Source organism: Podarcis muralis, chromosome 5, assembly GCF_964188315.1.
Source record: "Podarcis muralis chromosome 5, rPodMur119.hap1.1, whole genome shotgun sequence".
Taxonomy (NCBI): Eukaryota; Metazoa; Chordata; class Lepidosauria; order Squamata; family Lacertidae; genus Podarcis; species Podarcis muralis.
In genome coordinates this window covers 44,294,689-44,310,584 of record NC_135659.1, presented here as the reverse complement: position 1 = coordinate 44,310,584, position 15,896 = coordinate 44,294,689, and the positions used below count along the sequence as shown (strand labels likewise).

Genomic DNA, 15,896 nt, shown 5'->3' with positions numbered 1-15,896 from the left:
AAAGCAGCCTTTAAGTCTCGTCAACAAGGTAATGTGCTGCATTCCTAGCAGCACCCCTAGAAACCAGCAAAATTGAGCGAAGTTGCAGAAAAGCAGTGACCAAAAAGGAGGCAAAAGAACATTAGAGCATTTCCTATAGAATCCTAGAACGAGATTCTTCCTGCTCTAAGGTCTCACACAACAGCTTGGCGCCCTCTAAACCAGGATTACTGCACTACAGCTCCCCTCCCTGTGGGCCACACTGGTTGAGCCAAGAGTTACAGCCCAGCAACCATTGTAGGTTCACCATCCTTTCTCTAAATGGTAAGAAAAAGCTCTGGATTAGGCAACTGAAGTCACAATTATGAATACTTGTTGCGGATGGTATATTTTCAGCTGGGTGCCACCAAGGCCCAGACAAGAGTATGGGCCCATCTACACTATGACTTCTAGTATATCTATTATCATGGGTTCAAGAAGTTGTCCCCCGCTTCTCCTGGGAAAACCCACTGTTTATTGCTAAATCAGAACAAATGTTAATTCGCGGAAAACCTGGGTAAAAAATTGTCTCTCTTCTGAACTGGTCCTAAAATAGCTCCTGAATGGGATTTTGTTTGCTTTCCTAGGAGCTGTGTTTGGGGCAGTCTTCATCCACCTCCTTTCATCCTTTCCCCGCCTACCCCTGCAGGATATTTTTTTCAGCTGTCTCTCTAGATTCAAGCAGCACACTTCCAGTTTCATCTGCCTGCTTAATTTTTTATTTATTAATTTTAGTTTTCTCTGTTTAGCTCTACTAGGTAAGATTGTGACCAAATGATATATATGTTTGTTCCCATTCATTTGTTTTGGTTGGTTGTGATGGTTCCTAAATCACAGCTTTATTTTCTGTCTTTAGATTCAGGTAGGTAGCTGTGTTGGTCTGACGCAGTTGAGATATCTACAGTGGTACCTCGGGTTAAGTAATTAATTCATTCTGGAGGTCCATTCTTAACCTGAAACTGTTCTTAACCTGAAGCACCACTTTAGCTAATGGGGCCTCCCACTGTTGCCGCATGATTTCCGTTCTCATCCTGAAGCAAAGTTCTTAACCTGAAGCACTATTTCTGGGTTAGCGGAGTGTGTAACCTTAAGCGTATGTAACCCGAGGTACCACTGTATATATATGTCCAGTAGCACCTTAGAGACCAACTAAGTTTGTTCTTGGTATAAGCTTTCATGTGCATGCACACTGTATCTGAAGAAGTGTGCATGCACATGAAAGCTTGTACCAAGTACAAACTTAGTTGGTCTCTAAGGTGCTACTGGACATTTTTTAAAATATTTTTTATATATTTTCTGTCTTTAATAATACATATTGGAAGACTTCTGGGTCCTTTTCTATATGTTAAATGATTGTATGGTTATCCTGTTTTCTGATTCTCTGACATTCTGCCATGGGTGGGCAGAGCTGAAGGTGGAGACAACACAAGAAGCGGATTATTGATTATAGAAAGAATGAATGGGAAAACACAGGGCTTCAGGAGTCTTTCCCTAAGTAAAATCTGAGGCAAAAATCACAAGTGGGATCTCCCAGCCTCAGACCAAATGGGGCAAAGATGTACAGACTTAAGGGAAAGTGTGGGTGGGCCCTAAGTATGGGGTAAAAGGAAATTAGGAATAGTTCCCACCTACTGGAGATTATAGGCTCAGGGTTTTTTTTAGGGCAAAGGGTATGATTTCCATGCAAGTGTGAGCTTCTGCAGCTTTCCAAAATAATCACATGATAGGAGCGGAACAACAAAGTTATTGCATTTGTGCCACTCTTTTGTAGCCTTCAGACAGCAATTGTTAAGGAGGTCTCCCCAGGCCAATTTCTAACTGCATTTCTCACATGCATAATTTTCATTCCTGGGAAGAATAAAATAAAGCAGGGGGAGGAGATCAAGAATCTAGGCAAACAAAATGAAAATGTTCCAGGTCTGGCCCCACTGGGCACAGAGCGTAAGTGCTGTGAACTGCTGTGGGGGGCACACTTTTCCATGCGAGGCTGCAGAACAAACAGCCGGACCCTCCACTGGGGCTGATTGTTGACATGTTTATGATGATGAAGTGGAGCAGAGCTCTCCAAGCGGGATGCCGAGAATGACAAAGTAAAGTGTGGCACTAAGCGGAGGACCTATATAATGCTAAATATCCTGGGAAATGGCATTTTCTTCCTCTTGGTGACCTTTACACTGAGGAGTTAAGAGGTCTTGCTGCTCTCCCGATACATCACACTTTCCCCACACTCGGAACGGCCAGCTTCAGCATCGTCAACAACAACAAACCAGCAGGCGCCAGGGGTGGGAGGCTACTGCGACCGAGTTGCAGGGATTCTGGCGATAATTTATGGGCCTGCTTAGTTTCCGTGAAAGATGAGGCAGCCTCTGCCTGAAAAATCTTGCCCAGAGGAGAGATCGCAAACCCCGAGTGGATGGTGAAATACCTTCATGCATCATCAGATTGCTTGTGATCGTATTTACGACACGACGCTGTGAATGTGGTGGGACTGGGGGAGCCAGTGTAAATTCTCTTGGCTGGTCTGTTGGAAAGGGGAATAGAATGAGCAATCTTTATTGTTTGTACAGAGTGAATGCCATATGTGCCCTAGGAAATGAGAACTACCTCAGCTTACTAACTGCGAAGCAGATAATAGTGATAAACCTTGTTGAGATAGCTTGGTGTGAACATCAGCTGAGGGTGGTGATGGTACACTTGACTTTGACACATCCACCCCTCTAATTGCCTGTCCCCAGTTTCAGATTTCATCTTTGCCTTCCAGCAGCCTGGAACCAGCACCTCAACAGCAGCCAATTGCCTGAGCCTTACACTTTACACGGCACTGTGGCAGCTTGGAGGCAGAAAGGGCTTCCGGCCAGCATCTCTGCTATGCTGCAGTGCCACTATAAATTGGCAGTTGCTTTTAGCCCGCCAGGAACAAGGAGCTTGTCACACAGGGTATAATTAATTTGTGGAATTTGCAGCCACACATAGTGATGATGTCCATTAGTGTATCTGTTGCTTTTAAAGGGGAATAGGCAAGGGATAAATGGCTGCTAGTGATATTGGCTACATGGGACCTCCAGGGTCAGATAGAGGATGTATCTTAGTACCAGCTGCTGGGAGGCAGCAACAGGGGACAGCTGTCACCTTCATGCCTTGCATCTGGCTGGCCATTGTGAGAAATAGGATGCTGCATGAGATTGCTCCATTGGTCTAATCCAGTAGGGTGTTTATGTTCTTAAGCAAAATGAGCCAACATGGTTCTGTTTGGCTCAGTATTTGGCTAATGGTTCTATTTGGCTTAGCTGACTCTGGGCTGGCTCTAGGTTGATGCTTAAATTCTGCTCAGCTTGCTGGAATGGCTGTTTGCCTCCAGACCTGGCATGGATGTTACCTGGCATGAAGTCCCCTTCATTTCAGTGGCACAGGCTCCTAAGGTAGAAATACACGTAGAATTGCAGTCTATTGATTTAAAATGGTTCCTTCTCAAACACACTGAGCTTAAAGACAGTGCTAGTGGGAAATGAAAAATAAAATCGTAGGCTCATGCTGATTTGTAAAATTTCTTGGCAGCCAAATAAATAAATATTCAGTGTTTTATTATCATTCTTCTCATTCTCACCTCTAAATAAGATGCAAATCAACACAACAGCACCATCATTTTTGTCAATTTGTGGATATGTTGGCTTTCCAAGTCCCAAAATTGCAACACACGCATATTTTAGAAATGCTTTAAAAATGCATAGCAACTCCCAGAAGTAGGGAAGCAATTTCCCCCCATTGTTTGCCAGAAGCCAACATATTTGATTATTTTAACATATTTGAACAGCAACAGCTTTCTAGAGAAAAGTACTTGCATCAAAGCACAGAAGGATATTAATAGCTTAGTCAAAGCAGCCAGTGAAAACTTTGCTTATTTGTAGAGCTCAGCTGAATATTCACAATGAAATTCATTTCTGTCAAATTTGGGCAAGTCGAGTTGACCGGAGAGTCTGATGCAAAGTCCTTTTTAATTTAAAAGCAGGGTTGTCATGGCCAACAAAGGCCAAATGAAGCGAATGTCTCCAAAGTGGAAACTTTAATTAATTTCAGGTGCCAGTTACAATATACTAAATTTGTATTGTGGTGGCCCCCCCCCCCACTTTCTCTCTTTTATTAAAGGCAGAAATGTGGCTTGAGTTGAAGGTTCCCTGAAGGAGTGGTCCAGTTTGGTACCCCATGCCCTCTTTTTATTTAGAGAGATACAGAGATAGGATGTAATGAACCTGGGACACTCCCCCCCCCTGAAAATTGTTGAACTCCCTTTAGCCCCAGCCAGCATGGCTAATGGTTAGGGATGATGGGAGCGGTAGACAAGCAACATCTGGAGGGCCACAGATTCATCTTTCCTGTTCTATATGCTCACTCTTCCATACCCACTATGTCTGTGTCATTTCCAATCCCTTCCTGACTATTCTCCCACCCTCTTTCCCAGCATCCCTCCATCTTAGACTGTGCATGTTCTATACCTCTAAAGCACATTCAAAGAATTATGGGCACTGTCGTTTATCCCCTCACAGAGTTACACTTGCATCCCAGCAATCCATAACACACTATAGTGCCCAGAATTTTTTGAGGGGCTCTTTGGTAAAAGTGCTTCAAATGTACTTGAAAGTTATAGTGTATATGCGACATTATTCGTTTCTTTACATCCCTCCAGTGCCTTCTGCTTTTCTATTCCTCCTCTTCATTGCAAACTTTTATCTCACACAAGATGATTAACAGCACATGTATAAAATAATTGAAACCAAATATACCATCTCCATAGCCTACCTGGCTGCCCCGTGAACTTGCTTCCCTTTTGAGCACAAATGTGTCCATTTTTAGAGTTTGAAATAAAATTGGGCCACATTTCGTGCTTTGTAAAAGAACACATGCCATGTTATACATTCACCTTGAACAAACTTGCTAGGCGTATGTGTGAACACTCAAATTGTGGGTGGGATTGTGTGTGGGGTGGGGTGGGCAGGCAAGCCCTTCAGTGTCCCCTCTCTCTCTCTCGCATGCCTCCCCCACCTTAGTCCCCAACCTTCCCCATGGTATGTTGGCAAAGTCTTCTCCTCCCATTTGCTTGAATGTGAGTACACTCTTTCTTGCTTTATCAGGGTTCCTGATCACATGGAAGGCTGTACTCACATCCAATCAAATGTGAGTAGAAGCCCCTATTGTGCAAAACAGGGATGGGGGGAGAGGGGTGCAGATGGGACACTGGGACAGCACTTGGACGTATACCTCTGCCTCTAGAATAAATGGGAATCTTGTAGACAATCACAACCGATTTTACTTTTCTTAAAGCAGGTCTGGGCTTGTAAAAGTTATAGGAATAACACGTCTGTGTGTGTGTGTGTGTGTGTGTGTGTGTGTGTGTGTGTGTGTAGAATGCTTTGTATTTCATACCTGGCTGGTTAGATAAAATCACCAAATAGTCTTAGCAATGAGTAAATTGCTTCAAGGATATGAATCTCGGCAGGCAACGTAAATGCTAGCGTTCAACACAGAATGTACTTATTATCAAGTCCAGCTCCAAGGAATGAATCTGAAACAGATGTGTCAATGCCAGTGGTATTAATAAGCAGGATAGCTCCAGGATCCCACAAGGTATCTATACTTCCAGCAGAAAAGACCGAGTCGCATCTCTGCTATAGATCACTTTTGACTGATGGACTGACTTTCACGTTATTGCTTTACATTTCTTGCCAGTAGAGAAAAGTGCAGGAAGCAGATATGCATAGTTTGGATTTAATGCATAGGGATAAAAGGGCATCAGCACCAGCGCTCTTCTGTATCAGCCTTTCTCACAGGGATGATTATGTGCTGCACTCAGCCCTTGGGGGAAAGATCGCACAAGATGCACCATGCTAGTTGTGCCTGGAGGACACATTTATTATTATGAAGAGATACCTAGATGGGTCAAGCAATTTCTGTGGTGGTGCAGAGTCTACATAGCAGAAACCTGGGTTTGCCACTACATGTTCACTCAAGAAGAGCTGCAGGCCAACCCAGCCACATGACAAAACAACAACATTAGGTGCGTTGAACAAAACTTGCAGAGTTTGTTTATGAATCCCTAGTTCAGGGGTCAGCAAACTTTTTCAGCAGGGGGCCGGTCCACTGTCCCTCAGACCTTGGGGGGCGGGGTGGACTATTTTTTTTTTTTGGGGGGAAATGAACGAATTCCTATGCCCCACAAATAACCCAGAGATGCATATTAAATAAAAGGACACATTCTACTCATGTAAAAACACGCTGATTCCTGGACCATCCGCGGGCTGGATTTAGAAGGCAATTGAGCCGGATCTGGCCCCCAGGCCTTAGTTTGCCTACCCATGCCCTAGTTCCAGGCTTTACTGCTATTCTTTTTATAAAACCATTTATTTTCAAGAGTGCCAGTCCCAGGAACCTTGTGGATGCAATAACCTATCTAAAACTCTTATATCGCAACTCAGTTGAGGCATGCCATCCTTCCCTTTTTGACACACTTGGTTCCATCCATGAACACTTGCTGCTTAGCTCTTCCCTTAATGTTGCTGTCAATTTGAAGTACAAAGTGGGTTGATCCTGGTGCAGGCCCGGATGCAGGCAGGAATGCCCAAAGAAGAGTTGCATACCTGGGGAACGCAGGGGAGATGGATGCAACCCTCCTTGGGGAAACCCTTTGCAACTGTGACAAAGTGAGAGGCCCTTCTGGGACAAGGTGAGCAGCAACTGAAAACCTGTCCCAAAAACTCCATCAAATTTTGAGGAAAATGTCACATGGAAGTGATGTGGTGTAAGCAATTTATCGCCATTAAGAACCTGGTGGTACTCTTTTGGTGTCAATCAAAAATGAATTTGCCACCATCATTGTCATCACGATGCATAGATGTTTAATAATTCAAGAGTTCCGGTGCAAAGCTATACATGCCTACTCAGAAGTAAGACATATTGAGTTAAAAGGATGTATTGGCTTGCAGCCTAATTGGCACAAGAATTTAAACAAATAGTCCCATTCACCTATGTGTACATTGGCTTTACAGAGCCCAGTATTAACTCTTGCCAAAGATGCTTTCATGGTAATTATGCCATGGTGTGCTCAGCCACCTGCATATGCGCATGGAATGCATTACCACTTGCTGTTTCTGGATCCATTGGGCTGTTCTCTGTTCATGCTGAATTTCTGACTGTTCTCGGAGCTTCAGTATAGGCAAGTCAGGTGCTGCTGTGCCCCCCCCCAGCCAATAAAATACGAACACTCAATTACCTCTAGTTCTGCTGTAGCCAGGAAATGATATCGAGTGGAGTTATCCTATTGTCTGAATTATATCAATATGAAAATTGATGAAAACCACAGGGAGTCAACAGTCCCCCTTCTGTATTAAACAGAGTTATGGCCATATTAAAAATGCTTTAAAAAGTATATAGCAGTTCTTAACAGTTAAAAAAAAGTAAGGAAAACCCATGCTTCAAAAATCCATTCTCATTTCTTTCTCTCTTCATGACCTTGTTACTTACTCTCTTGCTATTGGCAGTATTCCTGAAAGTTTCTTTCGTTTTGTCTTCTTCAAATAAGGGCATAATTATGCTCATTCATCTTTGCTCAATTGAGAATGAAAGTGACCTGCATATGAAAATACTGTAAGAATACAGCAAGAGGAAAAGATTCACAAGACATGCCCCATATTCCCTGGGGAAGCCTGGCTAGCAACTAAAACCATGCCACATGGCGAGAATATAGGAAGCTGTCTTATACCAGCTCAGACCATCTCGCTCAATATTGTTCACCTTGCCTTACATTGATTCTCCTGGGTTTTAGACAAGGGAGTTGTCCAGCCTTACCTGGAAATGAACTTGGGACAGACTGGACGCTCAGCATGTGCCTCACCACTGGCTCTACTTGCAACGTTTTCAGGGTTTGAACCTTAAGGGTGCCTCCAGACACTCAGTATTTTTCAGGAGAAATTCAAGCGGATTTCAATACTTTTAGAGTTGTGCAGTTAAAGTGAATTAAAGTGTTCTGTTGCCCTAGTGTAACAAATCCATTTAAAAACATACACATAGATTTTTTGCGGTATGGAAAGCGATGGTGGAAATGCGTTGAAAAGTGTGGGAGGAACAAAGGAAGACATAACTAATAAATAATAATAAACAAAACCATCACAATAATTTAAGCACCCTATAAGAGAATCAAGGATAATGCTCTTTGTCATATAACTGCCCTGTAAACAAATCAGAACAAATGTTAAGTAAAGACCTAGTTGAATAAAAATCTGCTGTCTTCTTTTTTCTCTTGTAATGCAAATACAATTTAGACCTCTTATATTTTCTAATCATTGACTTAAAAAAAAATCGGTATTCTTTCTCATTGGTTACACCTTGCGGATATGTTTTTTCTCTTGTTTGCAATTGCTATTATTTGCTTCTGCATTTTGACTTTTTGAGAGTGACTGGGAGTTAAATTTGCACCTTTGCCTTTTTGGAGGGGGGATGTTTTAGATTTTCCACTATATTATTTACACATTTGTAGTGCTATACAACTGGCAGAATAAACTGCTGTTACAGACGACAAAGGGTTACTGGTTTTCAGGTGTCTTGCGCCAACTACTTAATTACTTGGATTTCACTCCCCAGCTCAAACCATCCATCTTGTCTCCATCACAGCTAGTGCTGGAGCCTCTTTCTGCAGCATGTTTTAATTTAAGGTGAACACAACTCAAGTTACCATTGTGTCTTATAACAACTGAAACAGAATTCATGGCCCCAGGTGGCACAAAGCTTTTTTTAAAAAAATGAAAGCTGTGTAGCTAACTCTGAGTTTAACCTTGCTTTGTCAATGGCACTTCCCTAGAGTAAGAAGACAGAGTATTGCAATCAACAGTTGCCTTCAGTATAGTTGGGGGAGAAATTTAATTCAGTTCACCTTTAAAGACGAACATACAAAATTTGTACTTTCTGAAACAATTCGAGAACTGAAATACATCCTTAGAAATTTGCACTTTGAATTTTACAAGGGAGTTCTCTAGCCAAGAAATGTGTACTAAAGTGCACACACTTGGGTACAAATTCCCGCTAAAACACTGATGAATTTTCATGAGGTTTTTTTAAAAAAATCATGAACTTATGTGGAAAATTGAACTAAGACTGGAAAAATTGAGAAACCGAGAGAAACTGAAACTGGAAGATTTGCCTGTTCCTATCCCTCAGACTTTCATTCCTGTCACACAACATGCAATTTACATTTCAAATGACCACTGCAAAACTTATATTCTCTCTCATGAATCCCACACTTTTGTTTTCTGGGAACTCATCACTTACCCCTTTCTGATACCACAAAGTAAGGACACCTTTATATTCCCTTTTCAAATCCCTAAAGTGAAAATTTCTAAAGAAAATCAAGCACTCTTCCATATATACCTGGTTTCTCACTGAGCCCAAACTTCATAGGAAGCACATCTGATAGAGGTACATGAAAACAGACGCTTGCCTCATTCACACATGCTAATTTTTTGGTGTACACCAAAATGTGGGTTTCACAGTTGTTATGTGGGGATCAGGCATGAAAGACCTAAGCCCCCAACCTTCTGCTGTAGCCTCCAATAAACACGGGGCTGAAGATGTGGGGCTGGCAGTGCCATCCCACAGAACCACTGTGGCGGTAAGTCTGGATCGCACCCTAAATTATATGTCTGGATAAGCTTGCAAAACAGAAATGCTTACATCTATAATAGTATAGCGAGAGCACCTGCCTAGTGTCAGTAAGCAGGGAGTCTCAAAGGTGGCGTCACACTTGAGGATCATTTTATTGATATGTATTTCCATGAATATGTGTGTCTTTAGTTTCCGGACATGAGTCTTAGGATCATGGGTTAATAAGGAAGCAATTTACATAAATGCAGTTTTTGTACTTTGCATTTTCCATGCGTGGGATCCTCCCTCACACCTGGATATCTAGGAATATTTAATCTCTGAATCAGTTCCAAAGAAACTGAAAGAACTGAACACACATGATAAAAATGGCAGAACTAAATTTAGGAGAGGGTTAGGAAACAGATGAATAAAGGCTGGGCTTTCGTAGGAAGCCCAAGTTGACACAACCGAGGCTCCCTCCATATTGCTATTGTGATTGAATCTGAGCAATTTTCCAGCAAAGGAAATGAAATACAATACTGTACAAAGACACTTTCAGAAAGTTCAGTGTACCTGGAAAGGAGACTGTGTCTCTGGAAATTGCTTCCAGAAAGCTTTGTTTGGAGAGGTTTATGGACCAGTTTCATATCTGTACCCTGCCGCAGTTGGCAATGAAGCACCACATTCTGCTGCAACTTTTCATGTCTCTCCTGCCGCCTTTTCCTGCCACAACAAAGTAGGAGCAGTGGGATGGCAGACATGCCTTAAGAGATAGCAGGAAAAAGGCACACAAAATAAAGTCTGCCTTTGATGTGGTAAGTGAAAGCGTAAGGGGGGAAAGTGCTTGCCATCTGCTTGGTCACTGTAAAGATTTGGCTTTGTAAGTCAAATTAAGAAAACTTAAGTTTTTCGTATTCATTTCTGAATTTCTTTGAAAAATGTGGCAGAATTTAGCCACCTCATCCTCAATCAGCTGAAAATAACTTAAAAAGATATACCAACTTCAGGGCTCCATCACCTGAAAGTAAGGCCAATTAAACTTAATTCTGAGTAGACATGTATAGGATCACTCTGGATGTGAAGTTGTAGCATTTGGTTAAGTTTTCAGCTGCATGTTTTTGCCAAGTTTTGATTTTATTTGAATTCACCAAGAATTAATGGACTTTTCCAAGGTTTGTGGCCCTTGTTTTTACCTTGTGAATTGTGAAAATTCCAGCCATTTGGAGAAAAGCATTTCTTTGTACATAAAAGACCTCGTCTTCCCTTGCCCGATTACTATCATATACTACTACAGGAAGTCTTGGGCTGTGCTCACTGGTCCCAAGATCCATGTGTTGAAGAAGAAGGCCTGAAACAGAAAGTTGGCTTTAGACATGTAGATTTCCTGCAGAGTTTAAAACCCCATTTGCACAAGGTTCAAAACCACACGGGGAGCCTACATGCACAGCCCTCAGGAGAGTCTACTCAAGAGGTGAAAATGGTTGCAGGGGGAAGTAGGGACCATAATTTTTCCTTCCATGATCTTCCTTAACGAAAGTTATCCTAGGACCATTTGTATTTCAGAGGTTCACAATTTCAATTGCCCACAGATCTCAATAGGTCTTGACACAAGGCACAATTTAAGATTAGGGATGGGGAACATTTTATAGTCTGAGTGCCACCTTCCCTTTAGGGCAACATTTTGAGGGCCCCACACCAGTGGTGAGCAGGACCAGAGCCAAAGTGAGCAGAGCAGCAAATGTAAATTTTACCTTTGTACATTAGGGTAGTTTTTACATGCATATGCCTCCATCAAGACAAGCATTTCACTTCAAGGACATATCATAGGCAGGCAAAAACACCTGGGAGTATGGAGGAGGGCCAATGAGGGTTGTGGCTGAGGGAGAGTTCTGAGGGACAGACCAAGAGAACCACATTTGACTAGAGGGTCACAGGCCTGACGTTCCTCACTCCTGATTTAATTTTCAGCAATGGAATTATATAACCAACACCCTTATTGATTCATTATCAGTAGTGGCATTTCCATTCAAGATAGAAAGCAAGTATTCCCACCCCTCCCCCAATTTGGGAATAAAATTCCAAAGCCATCTCTTTTGCCCTATGGTCCTTTCAAAGGATCATGAAAGACTTGAGATAGAAAGTTTGGCCCCCATAAATCTCTTCCTATTAATGCTAGTATCATTAAATGAAAACATAGTCAGAGCTTTAATTCACCATGAAATAAAATGCAACTATTGCCTCAGGCTGCCCTTCACATTTGGTGCAAATTGGAGATGACCAGAGTAATCCCCATGAGGGACTAATTTGATCCCTCCTCTTCTCTGGCACCTGTGGGAATTCACAGGTGTTAAATTAGGAGGAGAAAGGCTCCCCTGTTGATCCCAAATGAAAATGCAACAAAAACAGATTGAGTCCAAAAATGGAACATAAGGCTAATACAGGACTTGAACAGAGCTTGTTTCATAATCCATAGTAACGCCAACAGACTGCTCATGAAGAAATGTCACACAAATTACATTTAATTTACTACAGAACATGGTCCGCTTTTTTCAGTTCAAAAAGACGGGTGTTTTTTGTGGAGGGAATCGTAAGAAAAATCTAGCTGTGAACATCCTCATAACCTATTTAAAACTGCTATATGTGTTGTGATGTAAAAGAAAAGCTCTGTGTAAGCTAAGCCTTTAAAAGGGGCACATTCAGCGGTGAACATTTAACAATCATATTAATGTGCCCCAGCAATATACGAAATGATGGTGAGTCGGTTATGCATGGTGCTATTCATGCAAAGCAGGGGTAGCCAATGTTGTGGACTGTAACTCCCATGAGCCTTTGCCAGTATGGCCAACAATCGGGGGGGGGATGGGAGTTGTAGTTTACAACATGTGGAAAACATTGTGTTAGCTACCTGATACAAAGTTTGAAAGCATAGCAGCGTCAGCCCTATTCAATAATTTAAGGGACCTCATTGGCTGGTTTTCTCCCTGTTAGTTTGGCTCCTTTGTTCTCCACATATTGGAGGGAAGGTTTGAAGTGGGGAGTCTACATGACTTAGAACTCTCCAATAGGCTAAATCACATTGGGAGTCTTTGCATACAGAGCAGGCTCCCTTTTTCCATATCTTCTCTTCCAACGCATGGAGGACCGCAGAGCAAAGCCAACAGAAGCACAACAGAGAGGGGCAGAGTCAGGAAGAGCAGCCCCATTTCCCCCATCATGCAGCTGTGTGAGGATGGAACATCTGAATAAGACTATAATCACTGGCATTCCTAGTAGATCTAATGGTGTAGCTGAAAAGACATGCCTCTTTAGTGCACTTACGCTGCTTGTTGACTTTAACATGCCAGTCAGTAAAGATAATGCCAGCTGGAAAGTTGGCTTCACTTCATCTTCAGTCAGTCACATAGTCGCTGAACACAGGAAGTTGCCTTCACATACCATTGGACCATCTGACTTAACCATGACTGGCAGGGACGCTTGGGCAGGGATGATTTCCAGCTTGCTGCTTGAGAACCATTAACTTGAGATGCTGGTAAATGAAGCTCATACATGCAAAACATGTAAATTTCCACTGAGCTATGGGTCTTCTCAGCCATAGATAGAAAATGGCAGCCATGAATAAGGGGTAGAATGAACAAAAGGAGGCCCTTGATGAGGCAGGTGGCACTGAAATTATGCTCACTTGAATCTTGGTCAATAAGAGAATGTTTCAAATCATCTAGGATAGAAAGAAGATTGAGAGTAAAGTATTGACCATGATATTTGATTCAGAGCCTGACTGGACATTCTGAAAAACAGTCCATTTAAGTGCTTCAGAGGCCTTCTGATTGATTCTGTTTTATGCCTGAGACCAACTGCCCTTCAGAAAAAAAGAGGATTTTTTTCATCCCACATTCATTACTGGGAAGTAAAAATAAAATAAAATAACTTGTTTTTTAAAAAAATGTATGAAATTTGCAGGCTAGGTAGTATATCCAGAGTGTATTAGGTCTGTGAATCTACAGGCAAATAGGTCCAGGAGGTTTTGTGCTGAGTGTCTTTAAAGTTTGGTTTTATTTGTTTAAAAATGTAGTAAATTTTGTTTGGCAGAACTGGATGAAATTTGCAGGCATGCTGTCCCTTCTGGAGGATGAATTCTGCTAGATTTCAGAAGGTTTACCCATAAAGTGGTTTATCTATTTTGCAAAAAGCGCATCTGATAGCACAAAGATTCGAGCAAAAAACTACAGATAAATTTTCATACCAGGCATCTTAAAAGTTGATTGCATGGCTGGGGTGGGGTGAGAGAAATAAAATGTACTCTCTTTTTTCCTCTGAAGCCCTGGGATTGGTGAGCCTGGGTAATATTATTCACTATGATTAAAAGCTTGACCTTTTAATGGAGCTCTCACCCCATTTTGGCATTTGTGCTACCTTCTCTTTTGCCCCACCCCCCACTGATGTTTTGCTTAGATGGTAAAGTTAGAAACAACACTTTTACATTCAGCAGACACTTGTCTATGACATTGTGGGTGGGTGGGAGGGTGGGGGAATCAAGGTTGCTAAGGCACCACAAGATACTTGAATTTTGTGTGTCCCAGTTTTGACTTTGTGCAACTTGTCCTGATCGTGCTTCACCTCAGATAAAACCACAATCCCTTCAAAGAATCCTGGTTCTGTCAGGGATTCAGGATTAATCCAAAGTCACTGCGGATCTCTAATGAATAGTAAATAGAAATGGTTATTTTTAATGACTCTGCCTTTTCGTTGTAAAATCCTACCATTTTGATCTCCCTTGTTCAGGTTTCAGCTTCCAGTTCTTGGATCGAGGCACAATATAGTTATCAGATGACTGGTCAGATGAGAAACTTTTAAATCCTTAGATCAAATGAGTCGAGGATCATGGTAAGCTTGTCAAATTTCATGCACTTGGTGAACTGAGTAGTGGTTTGGAAAAACTGCAAAAGTGGGATAATGTAATTTTTTTTTTAAAGCCCCACTATCTTCCATTCGCAGCCACTTTGTGATGTGAAAAGGTCATGGTATTTAAATGAAGGTGTTGCTTTGGAGAATTCATGTTGATCTCACTATTTGGACATAGGTAGTAAAATCATCAGTCATCTCTTGTTACTCAGAAAGTAGTTAAATGGCTGCCTGCCATTTTCCTTAAGATGCTGCCATTGCCAAACTCATTAATCCCCATATATTTGTAATTAGAGGCGCTGCTTTCAAGAACCATAACATTCAATTGGTCTCGGCTTAGAAGAGATGACTTTCCTCTGCTTTAAATCTTTACAAATGAAGGGTGGTGTGTGCTTTTTAGCTGTGTCTGACTTAAGGGCAGAGTAAGGTATAGGCTGGTGCTGTTGAGCCAATTGGTTAATGATATTTAAGGATATGGGAACTGCCACATATCTGGCTGGGCTTATTCAATAGCTGTGAGACTCCTGGATCTTCCACTAAGTAGCTTTAACAGAACCACCCTTCCTTTAGTGGGTGGTACCCAAAAAGATCTTAGGTTTGGCAGCTGGTTTTGGAGCAGAGTATTTCAGAGTGCCATATGGAGGCCAACCATCTGTTAGGCTTTATGCATGAGGCCTGCCCAGCAGTGTCTGTCTTGGCTAGGTGAATGAATGGATTTCTGTTTTTAGCTGTATTTCCTCACAGTGATTTTTCTGCATAGACTGTCTTGTCATTTGGTTGGATGCCCTCCATTTTTTAAATTTCGGAAGCAAAAACCCTCTTCCTATTCACTTTTCATCGCTTAATTACTGGTGATATCTATGCAGTATGTCTCATTTCTGATTCAGAGAGAGCTGTGCACATCTGCTGAACATTGAGCATTGAGACATTGTGTGTGGACAATGGTGTCTTCAGCCCCCTCAGTCACTTGGCTGGCTGTCATGAGGTTTTGTCCCAGATCAGGTAGACTAATATAAGAGCACGAGAAGAGCCTGCTGGGTCAGACAGGTGGCTCTTCTAATACAACAACCTCCCACTGGTCAGTCAGGTACCTGAGTACAACAGCACTCTCCTCTGCTGCAGTTTCCAGCAGCTGGACTTCAGAAGTAAATTGCTTTTGCTGTATAAGACTGAATCAGATAAGTGCTGGAGATGCAATGAGGTTGAGGGAACGTTCTTTCATATGTGGTGGACCTGTAAAAGGGTAAAAGAGTTTTGGGAAATAATTCATAATGAATTGAAAAAAATGTTAGAAGTACTTTTCCAAAAACCAAACAAACTAGAGTCCTTTCTGTTGGGAATAATTAAGATGGAAA

General features: G+C 41.9%; 1 long non-coding RNA gene across 2 annotated transcripts in view; it reads left to right on the top strand.

Moving 5' to 3' along the window:
- LOC144327691 (uncharacterized) overlaps positions 1-15,896 on the top strand; it is a 127,813-nt gene that overhangs the window by 12,847 nt on the left and 99,070 nt on the right. The gene's annotated exons all lie outside the window — the stretch shown is intronic.